Here is a 20,741-nt window from a genome sequence, read left to right on the forward strand (position 1 = left end):
GGACTCGGATTCGTCTTACCTTTCCCTTTCTCCATTACCAAGCAACATGTGTTTACAGTGAAATTCCAGCATCTTTTTCCATTCCTGCAACTGTGATTTCCTTTTTCTAGGGTTTATATTCTTATTGTTTCAATAAGCTTTAAGTCCTTCAACTCCAAGCTCCGAGAGAATACCTAAGAGAAGCTTCCACAGTCAAAAATCAAGTTGATCATTGATCTTCTCCAAGTTCTGCAACATTTTGATCTGTCAGTTATGTAAGTTATTGTGCAAGAAGATGTATTTGTTTCATATATGTATATGTATATGTATATGTATGTGTATATGTATACTTTGAAAATTATAACCTAATATTTGAAATTTTGCATGTATGTCATCTGAGATGGGAAAACATCCTTGGATTCTCATGAACAACTGTATTTTCATGCCCTTATTTGAATCTTGAAGTTATTTGCCGTCTAATTACAGGCTAATTCATTCCTTGTTTCAGTTTTATACATACAATATATATGACTTTGGAATGATGATGAGATGATTTCAAGTTCAAGAGAAAAGGGTTGTTCTCAAGCAAAGCAAGAAGGTGAAATCAACGGCAACGGAAGTAAGGTCTCGAAGGTGCCATCGAGTTCGAGGCAGTGGTCGGGGTTTCGGAATCCGAGGATAGTCCGAGTGCCGCGTTCTTTCGGCGGTAAAGACCGGCATAGCAAAGTTTGTACTATAAGGGGACTAAGGGACCGTCGATAAGGCTTTCGGTGCCGACGGCAATTCAACTATATGATTTGCAAGACCGGCTAGGCCTTAACCAGCCTAGCAAAGTTGTGGATTGGTTGCTTGAAGCAACCAAAGATGATATTGATAAGCTCCCACCACTTCAGTTTCATCCGCCATTGATGGCACACAATCCATTCCAATCATCTTCTTTTGCTCCTTTTTTAGATCCAAATTTGATGTTCATGAAAGATTGTGGAGGGGAACATGAAGAAGAAGATCATCAATGCACGGGATTTGAAGAGAAAAACATGCAGGTTGAAAGGGAAAATATTGCAGATACCAAGGGAAAATGGATCAAAGAGCAAGAAAATCAAGAAAAACTGATTTTCCCATTAACCAATCATGGTCCAGCCATACCTGGATTGTTCAACAACGGGGCATCCAATTCCATGCCTTCCAATACTTACAATAACTACCATTGGGAGCCTTCTTCAAATTTATCTTTGTCCTCGTTTCAGTTCGGAAGCCATGGATTCCATCACCAACCTGAAACTTACTTCAATGGCAACGCTTGTCCGCCATTACCGTCGGCACATTCCATCTCGCCGCAGCTATTTTTCGGCGCATCGTCACTTTTTCCGTCGTATACTTCGTATGGGACGGCGGCGACAGGTGATATAATAAATCATTCCACGTTATTGAACTCAAACATCCCATCATGTGTGAGTTGTTCTTCCATGAAAATATTTCTCATGAAAACGTGAAATGTTGCAGGCCTCAGTCAAACACAAAACGACGATCAAAGTCATGCAGGTGAGGATCATAATACTGATTTTAGTTCCTCAAGGATTTATATATATATATATATATATAATATATATATATATATATTGCTTCTAAATGCAATTTTTTTCTTTACACATACAGAACTTTGAATTTTCTCTGGCAATATGCCATTAATTTTTTGTGTTTTAATCAACTTTTTTATATTATATTTTGCTAAATAACAACAACAAAACCCTAATTCTTATATATAATGGGGTAAGGGGAGGTAGGATAGTGGGCTGCCCCCAACGCCAGGTAGAGAGCAGCTTCCGTAGCAGACTTCTGGCAGTCATAAAATTAAAAATATAGATAAAATACGTGCATGTATAAATAAATAAATACATAGTTGAATAGACTTCATATGTAGTCTTCATATAAACATTTGTAATGGGAAGTAATCCCCGCAAATAAATCTCTGCGTAAAAATCTTTGCATATAGACAGAAACGTAAGTCCCGACTAAATTTAAAAAGAGGAAACATGAAGAAAATTATACACAGTAGTCTTTAGGGATGGCAACTCAACCCGAATCCGACGGGTTCCGACCCGACCCGATCGGGTCGGATTTTTTTTAAAAAATTTCGGGTTGGGTCGGGTTTTTTTTAAATGTACTGTTCGGGTCGGGTTTAGGGTGAAAAAAATCCGACCCGACCCGACCCGAAAAATATATAATTTTATCCTATATATTTAGGGATAATTACAATAATGTCCCTCCATATATAATTTTTTCAATTAAGTCACTGTTTTCATTGAATAAAAAATTTTTTATTATTATTTCGGGTCGGGTCGGGTCGGGTGAAACCTTAATTTCGTCGGGTCGGGTCGGGTCACGGGTGAAAAACCCTTTCTTCTAGGGTCGGGTCGGGTGGCCCAAAAACCCGACCCGACCCGACCCATTGCCATCCCTAGTAGTCTTCATATAAGCATCTGTAATGGGAAGTAATCCCTGCAAATAAATCATTGCGTAAAAATCTCTGCATATAGACAGAAACGTAAGTTCCGACTAAATTTAAAAAGAGGAAACTGAAGAAAATGATACACAGTAGTCAGCGATAGCAAGCTACGAAAAGATATAAAGTCAAATGGGTGAAATCCTAAACTAAGGCAACACTACTCCGCTACCCTAATTCTAATCCTTCATAAATTCCAATAAGAACTGTATAAAAAGTAAAAGTAATGGAAATAACTACAAAGGCAAAAAAAAAGATAGAGATGCTACACCCTATGGTTGTGACCCACACTACTCGGCTACCCTGGTCTTAAGTCTCTATACTTTCCTGTCAGAGGTCATGTCCTCGGTAAGGGCTAAATCCTTCAAATCATATCTCAAGCATTCTACCCACTTCCTCCTTGGTCGTCCTCTCCTTCTGGCACTGTCGGTTGTAATCTACTCTACCCTCCTGACGGTATAATGTATGAACATGATACATATATGCACTCGTATTAATGTCATGAAAACCCACTGTCATAACGGTTTTGAATTATAGTTTCATTGAAACAAATATATAAGTAGTGATGTACAATACTTAATTACGCAATGTAATTTTTTTATTTATATATAATATTGTGGGATGAGTAAAAATAAACGACTAATACTAACAAATTTAAACCCTTTAGATGAGTGAAAATAGATGGTTGCATTTACTCATCCTTTCGAAACCTAAAATTAACTAACACCTTATGTATCATTTTAAGGCATTGGGTATATATTGATCTAATTTAAGATAAATTATATCATTAATCACTAAATTTTAAATTATATCGAGTCTAGTACGTTGATTAAAATATTTATAGTTCAATGGTTAAAAGTATATGTGTGTGTAGTATAGTGACTAATTGGTGTAATTTATCCCCAAAACTAAATACAAATAATAATAAAAAATGAGATAAAGTGGAGTGTGGAACAGAAAAGAAAGACTGAAATGAAACAGTCTGAACCTGACTGTCACAGGATCCAAGACGAACTTCACTAAAAGGTTTGTTTCAAATTACTATTTTCTATTATTATTTGATCTAAAGGTGGCTTCAAATATATATGTATATATAATATTTAGGGTAAGTTATAAATTTTGTACCTAAATTATTACAATTTTTTCATTTTGGTAATCAAACTTTATTTTAAAAAAATTATATCTAACATTTAGTTTATGTTTCATTTTGATACTCGGCTTTAAAAACTTAACAAAATTGTTGACATGATATTTTTTTTATTTTTTTAATGATGATGTGATATTACCTTAGGGTGACATATCAACGTTACCGTTAAATTTTCAATGATGGATACTAAAATGAAACCTAAATTAAGCATTAAGTATAGTTTAAAAAAAATAAAGTTCAGGTACAAAAGGAAACAAAAACAATAATTTATATTAAAAGTGTAGTTTCCCTGTTATTGATAATATTCGATTTATGTTAATTAATTAAATGTTTATGATTTAAATTTGTTGTACATTTGATCTTTTGAATTATATTTTTTATCGGATATAACTTGTATGTATGATTATGAATTCTTTGAATTCAATTTTTTTGGCATTAAATTTATTATACATTAGATGTAATTATGTTTATTTAATTTAAATGTTTGTATTTTTTACATGAATTATTAATTTATTACTATATTTAAGTTAATTTTTTGCAATTTATTTTTATTAAATTTATCTATGTTAAAAAGTTTTAAAAGATAATTGGTCGCAAATGTCAGATGTATAAGCTTTGATTGTTCAATGATTAAGAGTATTTAAATAAATATTATTTTGTATTTACTTTAGTTTTATCTATATATATATATATATATAATTTTATTATAAATATACAAATTTTAGTAGATATATATATATATGATTTAATTGATCATAAAATCTAAAATTTGTTAATTTTTTGTGAATTTAATAATAGTGTTTAGCATTATGTTCCAACCTTAAATAATAGGCTATAATTCAATGAAATGCAATGAAAAAAATGTGAAATAATTCAAAATTTAGGTACTTAATGTTTTTAAAATATATATATATATAATAAAATTAAAATTTATTATATTAGTAACCTAAATCAAACCGAGTAAATAATTTGTTTTTTAAACAATTTTAATAAATCCACAAATAATTATTTATTTGGATCTTATCGAATTTTTAATATTATAATATATGAAATTATTTATTTGCTATTTTTTTTTTTAAAAAAGTATCAACTATTTTACTAGTTCATGTGACAAATTCATAAAGATTAAAATAGGAATATTTCTTATGGGCTGAATGTGTAGGTTAAATATGTCCCAACCCAAGCCCAAAACCTTTTTATTTCAATAAAAGGAAAATAAAACTTTAGAAGCCCCCGGCGAGGATCGAACTCGCGACCTTTCGCTTACGAAGCGAACGCACTACCACTATGCTACGGAGGCAGTTGTCTATTAAAGTATTAATTTTTTTTCTAAGTTTATAGATTTAGTTCTCTTCTAATTCAAAAAATCCAATTGATAATGTTTATTAAAATACCACGTATAATTAACCTAAATAAAATGTCCACTAATAGTATTATTAATTAGACTTTAATTTTTAAATCGAGATTAAATTCCTGAAACTAAAAGCATGATTAAACTTATCCAAATCGTGTATATCGCAGATTGAGTGGACACTGCCCTGTATTCATACAATTAAGGCATGTTTAAGAATACACGTACACAAATTTCGAACAGTTATGTAATTTTTCGATTCAATCATCGACTGATCGAATTGAACTAAGCAGTGCAGCCAATGCACCAAACATAGAGCATGAGGAGACAATTACCATATAACATTAGTTCATATACAAAGGGTTTTCATACAAATAAATGTTGTCACAATCTGAGAGAGTATGATATAAAACACCACTGCCTTAATTCTTATCCTCGAATTATTATTATGCTTTCATGAGGAAAACAAATGGGTGAATGAAGAAGAATTATAAGGCATTTGCAAATAGTTTACTTGGAAAACAGCCGCCGCCGCCGTCTGCTTTGCTTGGCTCGTAAGCTACCTTCTTCGCCAATCACAATCTCATTAACTAAATCTTTAAAGACCAATCTTTCAACATCGAGCACCATCCCGGAAATCTCACCATTCAAATCTGTCCAATTCTCCGATCGACTCATTACTTCTTCCCAATATGCTTTTCAGGCCATCCTCATTTCCCCCAGTTCACACTTTGCTTTCCTGGATTCAAGTTGCTCGATCTCGAAGCACAGTTCTTTTAGAAGCTGATGTGCAGTGAGGGACTTCTTTGCCAACTTGCCCAATATTATTGTAGGCTCTGGAAATGCTCCGAATAGAGCCAACTTCCCCACTAGAATTTCATTAACAGAATCAAATATAAGCTTCCGATGGAATTTCATGGTCCGGCTTTGAATGGGAAACATTTCCGGTATCACTCTCTTCTTTCAATACCAAAGAGCTTGATATGGTTTGCTCCAAAACTAAAAACAGCTCAGGGTTGATGGGATGGCCTGATGGATGGAGCTGAAATGTTGTCAAGCCAGAACCGAGATCTTTCAGTAGAAGACCAGAGGCTAATAATATTTCAGAAATATATCTGTGATCAGGATTTGTATTCCACAAAGAGAGGCAATGTAATCCGTACTGGCTTCATCATGTTCGGAGTTCAGTCTTCTAAGTTTTTGGACCAAATGCTCAATGTTCTTTAGTTTCTTGCGATTAATCTCGGATGTAAGACCAGACCCAACGTTGTTAGCCGTGCACTTATCTGCAGGGTTGCATTGCTCGTCATTTTGATCTTTGTTCAAACCTTCAGCACCATTACCTGATACAATGCATAGTCAAGTGAGAGTTTAAGTTCATTGATCCCTTTGCGACAATTGTTTGCCTCTTTCGGGATGATGTGGTCCGGAGGGGGTATAAATGCTCAAAAAGTATTAAGGGTTTTACTATATTTACAACAGTAGCAATGGTAGCGACCACAATGAAATGATGACGGCTATCGTACTTGTTAATCTGAGTACAATGATAATGTGTTGCTTTTATGCATTGCTTTAAAAATTTATATTGGTATGCAAAAAAAGGTTTGATAATGAAAAATAAAAAATGCGTTGAATGGATAAACTGAGCAGCATCCGCATCTAATTCACAACAGTTTATATGTCCAAATCAAGTATCTTAGGAGACAGAATTATTACCTTCAGAGGTGTTTGATATCTGCTTTACTGGAGATGGTTCATAATCTCTATAAAACGAGGTGTAAAGGACAGAAACTGGACTTGGATGTTCCGGAGCAACCACGGCAGGTTCTTGTATCAATTCATCTTCAACAATTCTCAAATGTGATTTCTGCATGTACATTAATATAAGGTAACCGGAAAAACAATTGAATGAACTGTAAAGACTGTAAATAAAATGTCACCTTCGGCATTATGCTGGAAATTGAACACTTCGGAGCCTTCACGGATGGGCTTTGACTAGCAATGATCCGGACAGATCTTTCATGACTGGGTTCTTCCACATCTAACTTTGACTGCAAGATAATACTGATTTCTGACTGCAGAGAAATGTCGCCTCCTTGGTGACTTGAAGTCCGCGATTTTGTACTTATCTGACTCAGTTGGTCACCACACTGCTGCATGTCAGGAGATTTTGGTCTATGTTTACCACCAGAGGTACCCGACTCAGACAAATGCCAGTGGCATTGCCTTCTGGGTTTGCTTGGATCAGGTGGTACAGTAGGTGGACGAGATCGCCTATCCGATTCAAGCTTTTTCGGCTGCAGTCTCGGGCTCGCCTGTCCTGAATTCTTTACTGAAGTTGCAGTACTTTCTTTTGGAGATTTCATTGAAAACTGTATGGCCTTAATATTCCTGCTACTAACTCTCTTAGAGCTGAAAGCAGAACCACTACAACTGTTTCTGGCAGTACAATCTCGAGCTGCTCGACCATTTGTCGAACCTTTTTTGTTATCTACAGGCCCGCCACTTTGAACCTTGGGAAAACTTGAAAATTCGTCTATCGGGATTACTTTTGAAGCATGAATACCAACCTTCTCAAGAAGTTTTGCAGGTTTCATGATCACAATAGGACATTCATATGTTCTATTAGACTCCGAACCTATTTTAGGGGATGTGATAAGAGTGTTCAGTGGACTTTGGTGGCCTCTCGGATTCTGACTGAGGCTCGTACATTTTGGTTCATAGTCTCTTTGAGTCGCCAAGTTTTCCGCTTGTTCTTCTTTCTGAGTCTCAAGGAGTCCCTTTGCTTGCATTGCTTCTATTATCTGTTTAAGAGCTCTGAGATCCTTTCCAGATTGTTTAAACTCCAGATCTTTCAATTTGTTCTCAATCTCACTATAAACTGAAGGGAAAGTATTTGGATTATTGACTGGAACTTTTACATGTTTCAGAGGGTGTTTCTGAGAGCCTTGACTTCCACCGACATGTTTCCATGGTGCTGGCTCAATCGGGAACCTTGAACTAGAAATAGGTTTCATGATCAAATCAGGATTTTTCCACTGCGGTGATGCTGGGTCTTTCAATGAGCTTCTTATGGAGTTAGTTCTGGTCGGCCTGCTTGGATCATTTGCTCTTAGTGACCGTAAGAAAGGATAGTTATCTTCAACCGAGCAGGTTTTACTAACACCCAACTGGCCATCACCGGCTGAGAAAGAACTCGGAAACGACTCCAAGCCCATCAGCTTAGCTATAACATTAGGAGGGCGCTTCTGGGGTCCCAGTGATTGTGGCGGATTAGTAACTCTGCCGTCCAAATTGCCAATACTATGAAAACTTTCCGTAAGATGACTTGAACCCCTCATTGACCTTTCACAACTATCCAAAGAATGTCTTGGCAGCACTTTAAGCTTTGGTGCAGATTTGAAGGTGTCTCGTGATTCGGAAGATAAATGATTAACCTCTCTTCCATCATAAGAAAATCGAGGAGCATTAGCGTCCCTTGAAATCAAGTTCCATGAACCATTTGCTTCGTGTGATGATCTTTGAGGTTCCCTAGCTTCATTATTGTAGTACAAAGGTGCTTCCCGAAGTATAGCAAGAACTCTAAGAGACTCCTTCAAATCATCACTCACATTTTGCTTTCCGTTGATCCCGACACCATAAGACCCATCCACTGATTTAGGAAGCTGAAATGGCCTCGGCGAATCTCTATGCTTCACCATACTACCCGATATATCCTCTCTGGCTGTTGTTTGAACCAATAGTCCTCTGGCTTCTCTATACATCGACTCCTTGACCACATCTCGAAGGCCGATGCACTGAGACCCTACATGCGGAGAACTTGGTTGGTCCATGACCATTTCCTTGTGAGGAGTTTTGGGGAAAGGGACCTCTTGCTGAGCCGTCTTGTTATACTCCAGTGATGAGAAGGAAGATGAGCGTGATGATGAAAAAGAGGCTCTCGAAGACTCCGTCGAAATCCTTTGTTTCTCACTCCCACTTCTGTTTATGTTCGTTTCCTGGAAATCAAAAGATTGTAAGGACAGATTTCCATACAAAAATGGCATCACCTAATAAACTTTTTCGTAACTGAAGAAGCAATTTGAGTACTCAGCGTGCAATTTCAGAGAGATTCTTGTGAACATAGTCACAGCCGAGGCGTCAAGATAAATCCACTCAATCTCACATGACATAAAAATGGTGATGGGACGGGAGAGGGGGTGAGAAAATGCAGAGCATATTTCCGGGGACTTACCGTAGCAGTTTGTCGATGAAAGGCATTATTTGAATCCCCTTCATGGATCCCATTGTTCAATTGGGAATTACCTAGAGATGCATGAAAGAAATGTTTGAGAGCACAAAGAACCAAAGAATGAAAATAGAAAACTGGGATAGTGCTTTAGATAGAATCGGCTTCTATAAAACAATGATTGAATCACTGTACTAATTCCACATTCATGCATCATTGTACAGATAGAAAACAGTTGAAATCAAGACAATTACAGTGCGTTTGTTAGGTGTTCTGGAAGTCAATTATTGCGAAACAAATGGATATGGATCCTTAGTTGGAGCATAGGCTGATTAGTAACAGTAACACTTGCAATAAGAAAGGCCAATGCAGTTGACAATGAATTTTAAAACTAAAACAAAAGACAAAAATTGACACAGTTTTCATATAAATATTGCATCAATCACAGAAAAGTGAAGTAGATTTCAGCAAAAGGAAACACCAAGGGTACCTGCTTGAAGATTCCCATGGCCGAGGCGCTTGGTGGCAAGCGTATGGTGATTATCAAAGATTTGATAAGCCCCAACCATGCATCCCATTTGCTTCTGCAAATCTGGATTCTCATCTGCTAACGAATATAGAAGTTTTGCAGCCATGATGTTCTTCAATCAATTGAGCCTAAATCCTCTCCTCCCCTTCTTGATTCAAACAAGGGGTATTGCAGCCATTATCTCTTCTTTTCACCATAGAAACCAGAACCAATCTCTTTTGCTGTATATATATATATATATATACTTGAAAGATCAAACACAAGAGAGGCAAAAAGAACTTACCCAGAAACCACAAAGTTGACTCCAGTGACCGGTATATATATATACTTAAAAAGGATTACTCCTTGAGGCCAACCAGAGAATGCCCAGTGTTAGAATCTCATAGTAATCGAACCAAATGGAAAAGGGAAGGGACCCAACCCAATAGGCCATTTCAGAATTGGAAACAGGCATTTGTGGAAAAAAAAGAGTGACGGGATTGTTTCTTCCCCTGGCCCTGAGGAGAAAGGCAGAAATAGGGCAAAGAGGAGACAAAATTGAGAGAGAAAGAGGTGAGATGTCATCTTATCTGAGGAATGCATGTGGGAAAGGGATGAATGTGAGAATGCTGTCTTTGCATGCCATAGCCATGTGATTCTCTCACCACTCAGACAAAACAATCAAACAACAACAAGCATTCCATTTCGCCTTCTCTTTCCTATCAACTACTATTACGTGTGAATTTTCTAATAAAATAATTACTCATTTAAAAAAAAACCATTAATAAAATCATTATTATTATTATTAAACTGATGAAAGTGTATATTATTATTTTGCCGAAGATCATTTGAAATGATAATAATTGATATGTGAATCTAGAGGGACGCAACAGAGTTGGTAATTTTTCATAAAATTTTAAATTATCATATTTTTTAAAAAATTTATATGTTTTTATTAAAATAAGTTTTATTCCTTGAAATTTATAAGTTTGTCATCTCTTAAATTTTAGAAATTCAACATAAAATTCCTCATCTGTCCCTAAGTGAAATCATCAAGTGATTTCAGTGGTAGAAGAGAGTATTATTCTCTTTAAATATCTTGTGTTCAAATAATTGTGTTTACATGATATATGTGTTTGTTTCTTCTAATGAACATTAGTTTATGTTTAGATTTTTTCAATTTTTTTTATAAATATCACTCATCTTTCTTTATCATATTGGTATATATTAGTGTGTATATATAATAAAAATATTATAAATAATATTTTATTTTTAAAATATAAATTTTAAATAATTTGAATTATTGATATGTACGTTATGTTTATAAGATATTTAACGACGAAATAACATAATTGAAGCGAAAACTAAAGTTAATGTTAAAATTGGCAGGATTGAAATTTTGATAATATAAACGAATTAACACTTAAAATTTGGTTGTATCTTAAATAATTTTCTCTAAATTAAATTAATTTAAAATTTAATAATAAAATTGATACACATTGTAGAGTTAAATCACATTTTAGGTAATTTACCCTTAAAAATAATAATCCATACCGTACCAACTAACCTAAATTATTACAAATCAACTATTGTATCAATTACCAAATTAGACGTGTAGATTTTTGTTAACATCTGCGTTACTAAAAAATGCTTTTTCTCTTTTCTTTTCACTAAAATATTGCAATTTGACAATAAGGAAATACAACTTAATAAAATATTTGAAAATAATAAATAATTTCAATTAGATAGGATTTAAATTTTGAAAACCAAGATTAAAATTAAATTTGATTTGGACCAAAGGAAATCTAATTTTATTTTTTAATATAATTATTTGCATCTGATTTATTAATCTACTAATATAAATAGTGTAATATATATAATCTATTATACGAGTGACATTTTAATCTAATTTATTTTATTCATAATATTTATATCCGAACATTAAATTTTACTTAATAGACCTAATAATCTATTCCACTAAACGAATCTATTAATGATCTAATGACGAAAGGTTAAGACATCAAAATTATGAAACTTAGGTCCATTTGGTCCTTTCTCTTCTAATTTCTTTATTTGGATAATTACAACTTCAGTGTCTAAATTACTCAAGTAATATTTGAATACATCATCACCATTATTAGATAGAGTGGTGATCAAAGTTTTCCTATAATTGTATTTGTTGATTATTAATCCAAATCGATTTATGTATACATTCATCAAAAATTATTTTTAATACAATTTATTATTATAATAACTAAAACGAGAGTAATTTATATTAATGATTTATTATTAAATAAATATGAATTTGAATCGGTTCAAACCGGGCCGATATAATATCCGAATTTTAAGCATTTTTTTTTAAAATTTCAATGACCAATTCAACATCGATGTTGAAACTTCTTCCTCAAGTCAAAGACTAGGTACTTGGTGAAATATTAATGTACTAAGTTGATTGTTTAAGAAAGAGCTAGTGGATAAAAAATGTTTAATTAATTGCCAATTGGAAATTCATGAAAGATAAGTCACATGAATTTTACTTCAAGAATCAGTTTCAGATTTATTTGTATTAAATATAATTATATTTCTTTTATATGTAAGTATATTTAAATAATTACATTTACTTAACTATATTTTATTAAAATTAAAATTTATTATTCATTAAAATCAGATTGATGTAACATTAATTTGCTATACGAAACCAATTATATTGACATTTAAATTATTGATTAGATAAATTTAAGTTTAAAATACTTTTATAATTTATATTAGATAAAAGGTACATAGTTTCTTATACTTAAAAATTAATGGGATTCTTGAATTATTTGCATCCAATGTGATCTTTCAACTCAAAAAAATAATAATGTAACCTTTGACTTGTGTTTTTCATTATTAATCGTTAGAATGTTGACATAATAATTCACGATGATTGATGACATGATGAATAAACTAATATGAACCTTAAACTAAATTATTTATTTAAGAAAAAAAAACTTTTTCAACCATAATACATCATCATCTTATAAGGCTTAATGAAAAAATAAGTATCCAAATTACATCCAAAGTTAACTTTAGATACTTGAAAAAATTTCTTTAAAACTAGGTGCCTAACTTTTTGAACGTTACACTTTTAAGTGCATACCATCAAATTCAATCGTTAAGTGATATGTGTCAGGCCTATAAAAATTTTAAAAAATTTATTTAAAGAATTTTGAAATATTATTTGCCTGATACGATAGAATTTAACGATGTTAACGGTCCAAATATCTAAAGTATAACGTTAGAAACATTAGACATCTATTTTTAACGAAAAATTCTTTAGACACCTACAGTTACTTTAGGTATAATTTGAGTAGTTATTTTTACATTAAACTTAATAATAATAATAATAAGTTGTGAGGCAAGGCAAGACAAGTCAAGACAACAACCATTAATTAAAATCATAATTATCAACGGCAACAATAATAATATCAATTAATCCAATGAGTGGTCCAATAATATGAATAACATTATTAATGACATTAATAATTAAACCTGATAAATCAACCCGACTTAAATACGATACAAATATTACCATAATACTATATCAAAATAATCAAAAAAATAAATAATGTTAATTAATTCATTTAAATGGATTTAATGGACCTTTTTCTTATCTGTATGTCAGGCCCAACAGTAACACAATGTGATGAGGGGTGGGGGTCCATCCAGATTTTTCATATATTAAGAATTAAAGGGTCCACTTCATAACTGCTATGCTCTTTTAATAATTTGCTGCTCAAATCATGTCACAAATTTAAATATTCTAAAAAAAAAAGCTAAATTAAAAAAAAAGATTTTAGATAAAATTATTTTTTATTATGAAAAGAGAGAAACATAATTGTCGGAGAGTTTTTCGAAGTCGCCGGAGAATCATATCCCGACGTTCTAATATATATATCGAACACGACTACTCCAAGAAAAATATAGAATCAAAGAAACATAGTTCATCAAAAGATGTCAAATTGAAGGATTTGTTTCGAGACATACATTCGAAAAATCGGGACGGGATTACCGAGCTTGCAACGTCTTGTCTTCTATGATTTGGGAATAGAAATCCCAATGTGGATCAGTCTCTGTGATGGCCGGTTCCCCGAACGGATTTGCTCGATGAACTGCTGAACATTCTCTGCTTCAGCTAACCGTTCAAGATACTTCCGTAGATCTCCTTCTGGTGCTGTTGCATACATTATTTAACAATGACAATAACAATAAAAGGTGCACACAAGGAAAAATAAATCGGAGGAATTAGGTACACTACAGATGACCTTCAATGCAAACTCAAATGGTAGATATGTAACATGAACCAATATCAATTACATGGGTAATGATCCATAAAACTGTTAGCTTTTGTCTTTGTTTTTCATTTTTATTCTCCCCTCCCCTCCCCCATGCTGCTGAAATATTAGAATATATCCAAATACTGAAACATAACTAAACCATCACTAGGGATGTGTACAAAGTACAGGCAAACCATTACCAAATTCGGTTCTATGCGTTGGTCTTGCAAAAGCTAAATAAAAAAATTAGCGACACTAGAAAAGGTCAGCTGAGACCGAGTTGTGGTAATGGCTCGAAAAATCACATTAGTACAATACATGCAAATACAAAGGCGACTTCATAATTTCGGAGTTCCCTAACCGGAAAAAGGTATTTTTGACCCAACAAGTTTATGGTTTCAATCAAGGTAAGGGTAGGATCTACAGAACCTAACTAAAAAGATCCACATCCACTATTGCTTTTCCTATACCATGAAAAGGCCAAAAAGGTAAGATTAATAATATCCCCCCATGAAGGCTTCGATACTATATTGCGGTCAATCTGTTTGCGTACCTTTAATTCCCTAAAACATGCTAGCTCATGTCTCACCTAATGAACAATCTGCAGCATCCGTGTATTGGTAAGGATATGGAAATATAGCAGCATTCCTGCCAATGAAAAGATTGAAAGCATTAGAGCATCATTTGAATTTCAACAATCTGAAAAGTGTTAAATAAGCCGTAAGCAAATAGAGGAAAAATGTTAAATGGTCACAGGATTTCGCAAGGCCTTATACGGGGAATCATCCAACAAAAGCGTGTTTGATTCATTATACTCTCCCTTCTTCCATGGAATGTTGGGTAATTGCCTATCCCATAATTTTCTAAGTTCCTTCAAAACTAGCGGTTTATCCACAAGAATATTAACATCACATAGCATAGGCTATAAGGTCCATTTGTCAGGCAGAACCTTCAATGGAAAGGTAGCTGAAAACTATTTCAGTATATGCTTATATAACAGCAGACATTGCATTTGAAATACATATCAAGTCGTTAGCAGACTTTAGGTGCACCCTAATGTCAACCCTTTAAGCTTGTTCTAGCAAGATAGATGGATGCATTCTATTTGTATTGTTAAACATTAAAACTAAAAAAGCTAAAAACAAGAACAATAGCATGCCATAGGAAATTCCAGACAGTAGAATTTCATGACCAATTTGCCTAGAACATGGCTTAGTTTTAAAAGGCGCACCGAGACACAAGGAGTCCCTGGAACCTAGAACAATATATAACTTGTATGTTCTACAGTTCAGTTATTTTTTTTTTTTGTATTGATAAAGGTCAGTTTCAGCATGTCATGTACATCTTAAAAAAAACAGAAACTAATTGTTACCAGTAACAAAATATCAACAAAACTGAAATAACCAAACAGATAAAATAAACCACCTTACTTGATTAACTATCATGCAAGTATAGCTCGTTAATTGAAGCCATAAATATAATGAAAAAGTTCAAGAAGGAAATGATACAGTCACTATTTAGCTAACCAAACCTTTGACAATTATCTCATTTATTAACAATAGTTAAATACAGCAGGTAATGCTACTTACATAACAGAAAACCAGTTCAAGTCTCCGTTTTTTATCTAAGAAGATGAAGCACCCTGATCACATTTTTACTGCCACAACAATTAATAGCAACATGGTCAAGGCATAATGTCATTCATGAAGGAATATTACACTCTATGGTGCACTTATCTAACTTAGCAATACTCAAAGAAAAAACAGTCAATTATGGAAAACAACTCTCAAGCAAAGGCAGGAGCAAACTGAACTCTTGATGACCAGATTCCAACATTAAATGTCCTAAAGAAAAAGTCGAGAAAGTCATCATAAAATGGTCTCCTGAAAACTGTTGAACAAGAAAAAAATGTGGACTGCAGTCATGTTAGATAATGGAAGGCAAACAGAAATTTAAGATACATTGTTGAAAACATTTTGATGTTTCGATATAACAAATTAAGTACAAATGAATTTTAAGATTTTACAAATGATTATTCGATTTAATTATTCGAATATCAAAAATATTACTCCAAATCTTTTACAGATCAATTTCAAAACCTTACTAAAGTGTAAAATTGTGTTTTATACTTAAAATATTTTTGAAACAATTTTTTCGAACCAAAATCGAGCCAAAAATCAAATTTATAAAGTGATGTACCGATGCACTACATTGATGCATCGATGCACACCCATTTCGAATGCATTTTGTGTACCGATACACAAGCCATGCATCGATGCACTCTTGAATATTTTGAACATCGAATGTATTTTATGTACCGATGCACAAATATTGATGCACCTCAGGCTCATTTGAAACATCGAATGTAATTAGTGCATCGATGCACCCCTAGTGTACCCCGATGCACTAAGTCCTCCAACGGTCGAAATATTTGAATTTTACACATAGTGTACCTATGCACCTTGGCTATGCATCGATGCACCATACGCTCCCAACTGTTTTATTAATTGTTTTCACACCATAACGGCTCTATTGACTCCACTAATGATCCCCAACGTTCAGAAGTGATCTAATGAGTATTTAAACAAGCTTAGGAGTCATTGATCAATAACAATTAAGGAGAGAAGCTAGAGAATCAAAGAGAAAGCCTTAAACTTATCGTTTGAGCATTTTCAAGTCTATTTTCATTCAATATTCATTTTGCTTTCAAGAACACTATTTGTGTTATATTGTATTTATCTTTGAGTGTTATTTCTTTGTTCTAAAATTGTGCAAACAATCTACCTTGTGAAGTCTTCTTGTAAGTTTGCAAAATTTGTATATTTCTCTTTGAAAAAGAGTGTGCTCAAGAATTTAGGGTATAATTCTTGAGGGAACTATAAGGTTACTCTTTGTCCTGAAAAGAAATAACAAATTAGTGAATTTGTTGGAAAATCCTTAGTATGGATAGCTAAGGTAGTGGACGTAGACTTTGGTTGAGAAAGTCGAATCACTCTAAATCGTTGTGCAAATATTTTTCATTTTCTTTAAAAGTTTCCACCGAAATTTTTATTGTCAATTCACCCTTTCTTAGCTAAATCGTCGATCGATTAACTCAACATACATCTATTTCAATTACCATATATTACCTCCTTTTCCATTTACTCTAGCATGTGGCTTGAGTTTACATGGTATTTGAACAACATCTACTAGAATTCCATTCAAATCAAGAACAAGAAGCTTTTTCTTAGGACGGCTAATGCAATTTCTTTGAAATGAAATGTGCAACGTTCGTGAGAAATTGTTCTTTTTAGCATTAGCTGTTAGTGTCGCATCATCTTTTGCGACAGCCAAGTTCTAAGAAAAAACTTTAGCTGTTAGTGTATCATGGTCTTTTGCAACAACCAAGTTCAAGGGAGAAGGAATAACTTCTTTCATCTTAGTTTCTATCTCAACATCGTTTTGGTCTTCATCCTTGCACAACAACTTCTTCCGTTTCTTTCTTTGTCTTCCTTTCGGATCAGATTCAGTGCCTTTGCCGTTGCCCGACGCTACCTCTGAAACCTTAGCTATTAGTGTAACATCATCTGTTGTGACAGCCAAGTCCAAGGGAGAAGGAATAACTTCTTCCATCTTGGTTTCTATCTCAACATCCTTTTGGTATTCATCCTTGCGCAAAGTCTCCTTTCGTTTCTTTCTTTTTCTTCCTTCGAGATCAGATTCAGTGCCTGCGCTGCTGCCCAGTGCTACCTCCGAAACCTTAGCTGTTAATGTAAGGTCATCTTTTTCGACAGCCAAGTTCGAAGGAGAAACATTTCCTGTTAGTGTAACATCGTCTTTTGTAACAGCCAAATTCAAGGGAGAGGGACCAACTTCCTCTGTCTTGGTTTCCATCTCGACATCCTTTTGGTCTTCATCTCTGCACAAAGATCCCTTTGACTTCTTTCTTTTTCTTTCTTTTAGATCAGATTCAGTGCCTGTGCTGTTGCCCAATGCTACCTCCGAAACCTGTACAGGCATAGTTTGCCCAACTGGTGCTCCAATTGACCCATTTTCTGAACCAGTTGTATGTTCCTTCTCTAAATGGTTAACTGAAGTCTGTATATGTTCCAAACCATCACCCAAAAGATTAGAAGAACTTTTCCTTTTCTTGTGATGGGTTTTAGCCTTTTTCCCTATCTCAAAGGTTTCCCTATCTTCATCAACATGGGATTTTTGAGTTTCCATCATAGAAATACTTGCAGTTACTGGAGAATCACTTTGCTTAACAGTCATCAAGGAATCTTCCTCAAATCATTTTCATTAATGGGTTCAGGACGGATATTGTTATTTTCAGCTTCATTAGTATCCTTGCCATTGCTTTTTGAGCTAATATCGTAATTCTACATACAACTAAGCCTTGCCTTCTTTCCTTTTCCCTTCTTTTTCCTTTCCGAATGTTCATTCAACTGAGCCCCTGCTAATCCTGACCGTAAACCAACACTCAGTTTGGACTCCAAACGCGAATAACTTGCCTTCTTTTGATCTATCAAGGAACTTCCTTCCTTATCATTCAACTCTAAAATAGATTCCCAATTCAAGTTGCCAAATTCCCAAATATACCCACCTTTCTTTTCTTCTTCCTCTTTTGTTCCGTTTCTGAATGGGCCGATCGCTCATTGAGTGGACTCTCCTTCAATCCAGACTCTAAATTTACACTCATTTTGGACACCAAATGAGAACCACTTGCCTTCTCTTCACCCATCAAAGAATTGTCTTCCCCACCTTTCAACTCCAAAACAGATTCGCATTCAAGTTCTCCAATTCCCCAGATTTAACCTTCTTACTCTTCCATTTCGTTTCTGAAAGAGTCCGTACACTTGAATCTCTTCCTTAAAGTATATATGTTTCAGAAACTTGCATTCAAGTTCCTAAACGTTGAGGGTTTTATTTGAAGAATATGTTTAAGCCCAGGCCCAATTATTATTTTAAAAATTTCAAATCATTTTTATTAATATATTAAATAAAAATAACTAAAAAGGGTAAACTACAAAAATGGTCACTGATATTTTAGTAATTTTCGTTTTTAGCAATTAAAGTTTAAATATTAATAAATTAATCACTAAAATTATATCAATCCCTCAACGTTAACATCCGTTAAAATGGGTGATTGAAAGCTTACCTAGCATCGTTAACGAGTATCATTCTCAAATCAAGTCAAACTCTTAGTCAAACATCTCAACAACAACAATTGTTTTTTCAATGTTAACGAAGATCCTACACTTGGCAAAAGAATCAGAGGAAAAGCATGAATTCCTCCGGAGAATTGATTGATTTTTCAACAAGGTGTTCGATTTCATGAGGAATGTTAAGATTTTGGATTTATTGTTAAAAAACATTTTTTATAAGAATGCATTGTTGGAAACGAATTGCTTGTCGACGAATCTTCTGGTTTGGCAAAGAGGAAATTCATATTCACAAATTCCATCGATTCAATTACTAGAGTCTGTAGCGATCAATGAAGAATCCAAACTCAAAATAACTCAAAAGGAGGGATTGATCCCCGAACTGGTGAAATCTCTAAGGAAATAGAAGAACCCAAGATTGATTGAAGCGAACTTATCTGATTTGATCACAATAACAATGCTGAAACGCATAGAAATCAAACTAATTTAACACCAATCAATCTCATAAACAAAGAACCTTTTATCCTAACAAAAAAACCATTATTTCGATAACCTAAAAGTCACTGAAGCTACTGGAAGTGTTATCGACACGCAAAAAAATAAAAAGATATTTTGGAGATATGATAGGATTCAATGTTTTACAAAGGGTTGTTGGGAAACTAATGAAAGTATCAAGCAATGCAACAGAGCACGCGGTGGCCAAAGATTACAAGAGACTAGTCTCTTAGTTTACTGAAGCTGGTATGTTCGAAAAGAAAGGGCATGTTGCCCTTTTCTCACCTACATTTGTAGCTCTAATGTTTCTCGTTTTTCTTTATGGTGTTTTGAGATGTCATAGCGTGTGGGCGCATCTGGGTTCAACTTTGTTGTTGGGCTTGCTTTGGATGCAAAGCGCATACGTCGGACACGATTCCAACCATTACCAAGTAATATACAGGTGTGGGTGTGGCTACAACAAGGTCGCCCAAATCATATATGGGAATTGTTTAACCGAGATCAGCATCACCTAGTGGAAATGGACTCACAATGCTCACCATATTACCTGCAACAGCCTGGATCACGATCTCGATCTCCAGCACACCCAGGTTTTCGTTGTATCCTCACGTTTCTTCACTTCAAGCAGCATCGCTCAGCTCACATCTGAGAATTGTTCAACCGGGTTTCTCAAGGCTAGTTTTTGAATGGGCTACATGGGAGATTATAATATGTATATTTGTTTCCCCAAAAAATTCAAGGTCACTGAGGTAAGACTTCCGGATGATATGAAGGTTGTTTTCATGACGAACACAGCCGGAGGAGATTTCTACATGATGGTGGAGCAACTGAGGCGGTTTTTAATGGAGGTTCAAGGTGATGTTGAAGCTTTAATGGAAGATGTTGAAAGGGTTGTGGAGGACCTAGGAAATGCTTAAAAGGATGCATAACAATGGCAAGTTTACAAAGCTAGGTTGAAGTCTTGAAGATTTTCACTTTTACTTAAGAGGTGACCAGTCAACAAGGAATGGGTTTCCAGTGCAACAGTAGACGTTGTCAGGTAAGCAGTTAACGGCCAGGTAAGCTTTCCG

At 34.2% G+C, this 20,741-nt stretch overlaps 1 non-coding gene and 3 pseudogenes across 1 annotated transcript; 2 read left to right on the top strand and 2 right to left on the bottom strand.

Moving 5' to 3' along the window:
• The first annotated feature begins 219 nt into the window (after positions 1–219).
• On the top strand, positions 220–1,643 carry LOC120162769 (annotated as a pseudogene).
• A 3,214-nt stretch (positions 1,644–4,857) lies between these two features.
• Positions 4,858–4,929, bottom strand: TRNAT-CGU. The gene has a single exon. It is a non-coding gene; the product is annotated as a tRNA-Thr (tRNA).
• A 454-nt stretch (positions 4,930–5,383) lies between these two features.
• On the bottom strand, positions 5,384–9,935 carry LOC120162809 (annotated as a pseudogene).
• An 8,959-nt stretch (positions 9,936–18,894) lies between these two features.
• LOC120162770 lies at positions 18,895–20,588 on the top strand (annotated as a pseudogene).
• The last annotated feature ends 153 nt before the right edge of the window (positions 20,589–20,741 follow it).

This window comes from Hibiscus syriacus, unplaced genomic scaffold, assembly GCF_006381635.1.
Source record: "Hibiscus syriacus cultivar Baekdansim isolate YM2019G1 unplaced genomic scaffold, ASM638163v2 tig00111408_pilon, whole genome shotgun sequence".
Lineage (NCBI taxonomy): Eukaryota > Viridiplantae > Streptophyta > Magnoliopsida > Malvales > Malvaceae > Hibiscus > Hibiscus syriacus.